This window comes from Camponotus vicinus, unplaced genomic scaffold (assembly GCF_025532165.1).
Source record: "Camponotus vicinus isolate PSW18456_S1 unplaced genomic scaffold, iyCamVici1.0 SCAF_23, whole genome shotgun sequence".
NCBI lineage: Eukaryota > Metazoa > Arthropoda > Insecta > Hymenoptera > Formicidae > Camponotus > Camponotus vicinus.
In genome coordinates this window covers 17,501-20,000 of record NW_028141960.1, presented here as the reverse complement: position 1 = coordinate 20,000, position 2,500 = coordinate 17,501, and the positions used below count along the sequence as shown (strand labels likewise).

The window sequence follows — 2,500 nt, the reverse complement described above, 5'->3', positions numbered from 1 at the left end:
CACGCCTGGCTGAGGGTCGTTTTAACAAACCTAAACTGCTTGCGCCCTTACGCAAGCTGACGAGCCACGGCGTAGCCGTGAAACGACGAAATGTCGTCGGCTGTCGTCGCTGTGCCCCCGTCGCATTGCGTAAACGGCGTACGAGCGATCGTTGGACGTTCGCCCGAGAGAGACTAGAGCCTCTTTGTCACCCTCCCAGTATGTATTGGCGACGGGTTCGACGAGAGGCCGTCGTCGATTGGCGTCGTCTGAAATGACACCGAAGGTGTGTGCAGCGAGAGGAGTTATAAAGAGGAGGAGAGAGGCGCGCGTGTACGCACAAAGCGTTTAAAGGATAGCGAAGCGCGCGCGAGCGGCGCCCGGAGGCTGTCGAATGATATGGAGAGAGTTGTCGGCGGAGATATACACAACGACGACACACGAGAGAATATGCGAAAAGTTTAAGCGAGAGGAACGACGACGAACGACGCGCGACACTCGAATGATCTCGCTCTCTACGAGTGATCTCGTAGTTGGCGAATAAAATGCAAAAAGAAAGCGGCGCAGCAGCACATTCTGCTGCGTCCGTCTTTCTAGCGCGTCGTTGTCTCTTCCGATCGCGTCGTCGCGCTGTGCGACTCTCTCTCGGTCTCTCGGTGCGCCAGCGCGCTCGCGCGATACCGCGCCTTTTATTACACGCGAGGCTTCGCCTCCTATCTCGCGGCGCGAGATACCTTACGGTAAAAATATATGGAGAAGGGAAACCGCGGCGCGCGCACAGTCGTCGTCCGGCGGTACGCGGAGGGAGAGAAATTGCGAGAGAAATCCACCCTTAAAAAAGCGGATGAATCGCGAGCCGACCGCGTGTCCGAGTCCACGAAATTTTCGAACGAAGATTGTGACCGGCACGCGTCGTCGTGTACTCGTCGAATCGATTCCATACCGCGCCCGTTATATATATACACGCGCGCGCGCGCATCATAATTACGCCGCGCCGTGTTATTATAATCGTGGAAGTTAGAGGGACGGAAGAAAAGAAGCGCAAAACGATATTATAATATATCTATCTCCTCTCTCGCGTCCCCGCGAAACAAGACTAGATTGTGCCGCGCGCGCAATATCGGTCGGTGCGTTACCGCTAACAATAGTAGTAATTAACAAACAATAATGATACTACTTAGCGCAATAACTCCACCACCGCACACTCCCTCTATCTCTCTATATCACTTTGTAGAGAGTTTCTCTACAAAACTCTGACGACCTCAGAGCAGGCGAGATTACCCGCTGAATTTAAGCATATTATTAAGCGGAGGAAAAGAAACTAACTAGGATTTCCTCAGTAGCGGCGAGCGAACAGGAAAGAGCCCAGCACCGAATCCCGCGGTTCCGCCGCAGGGAAATGTGGTGTTTGGGAGGATCCGCTTATCCCGAGGCGTCGCGTCGCGTCCAAGTCCATCTTGAATGGGGCCACTTACCCGTAGAGGGTGCCAGGCCCGTAGCGACCGGTGCGCGTCTCGGGAGGATCTCTCCTTAGAGTCGGGTTGCTTGAGAGTGCAGCTCTAAGTGGGTGGTAAACTCCATCTAAGGCTAAATACGACCACGAGACCGATAGCGAACAAGTACCGTGAGGGAAAGTTGAAAAGAACTTTGAAGAGAGAGTTCAAGAGTACGTGAAACCGTTCAGGGGTAAACCTAAGAAACCCAAAAGATCGAACGGGGAGATTCATCGTCAGCGGCGCTGGCTTCGCGTCGGTGGGCGATGTCCCGCGGAGTCCTCGCGGCTCGCGCGCGGGCACGCTACCGTGCGCCGATGTCCGGCTGTCGTCGTCGTGCACTTCTCCCCAAGTAGAACGTCGCGACCCGCTGGGTGTCGGTCTACGGCCCGGGTGCGGTGACTGTCGCGTCGCCGGTAAAACGGCACGCGACAAACCCTCGGTCGCCCGGCCGGCTGCTCGGCGGTACGCGCAAGGTATCAGGCCGCACTTCTACACGGTGCGTCGAGGCCGTCGCAAGCGCGCGCCACGGTACTCGGAGGTTACGGACTTTGCGCCGTCCCCGGTCCTGGCCCGCTGTTGGTTAAAGTACGGATCACCTTCGACAGGCCTGCGAACGTCTCTCTCACGGGGGACGGATACCGGTCGGCGACGCTACTGCTTTGGGTACTCTTAGGACCCGTCTTGAAACACGGACCAAGGAGTCTAACATGTACGCGAGTCATTGGGACTTGTCGCGAGACCTAAAGGCGTAATGAAAGTGAAGGTCGGCCCTGGCCGTCGACCGAGGGAGGATGGGCCGCGTCGCGATGCGGCCTCGCACTCCCGGGGCGTCTCGTTCTCAACGCGAGAAGAGGCGCACCCAGAGCGTACACGTTGGGACCCGAAAGATGGTGAACTATGCCTGGTCAGGACGAAGTCAGGGGAAACCCTGATGGAGGTCCGTAGCGATTCTGACGTGCAAATCGATCGTCGGAACTGGGTATAGGGGCGAAAGACTAATCGAACCATCTAGTAGCTGGTTCCCT

At 56.7% G+C, this 2,500-nt stretch overlaps 2 non-coding genes across 2 annotated transcripts in view; both read left to right on the top strand.

Moving 5' to 3' along the window:
- LOC145967699 (5.8S ribosomal RNA) overlaps positions 1-19 on the top strand; it is a 155-nt gene extending 136 nt beyond the window's left edge. The window contains exon 1 of the ribosomal RNA XR_014437500.1: positions 1-19. This exon is cut by the window's left edge and continues 136 nt beyond it. This is a non-coding gene — a ribosomal RNA (5.8S ribosomal RNA).
- Positions 20-1,236: 1,217 nt separating this feature from the next.
- The window catches only part of LOC145967696 (large subunit ribosomal RNA), a 4,073-nt gene continuing 2,809 nt past the window's right edge, over positions 1,237-2,500 (top strand). Inside the window, exon 1 of the ribosomal RNA XR_014437497.1 lies at positions 1,237-2,500. This exon is cut by the window's right edge and continues 2,809 nt beyond it. This is a non-coding gene — a ribosomal RNA (large subunit ribosomal RNA).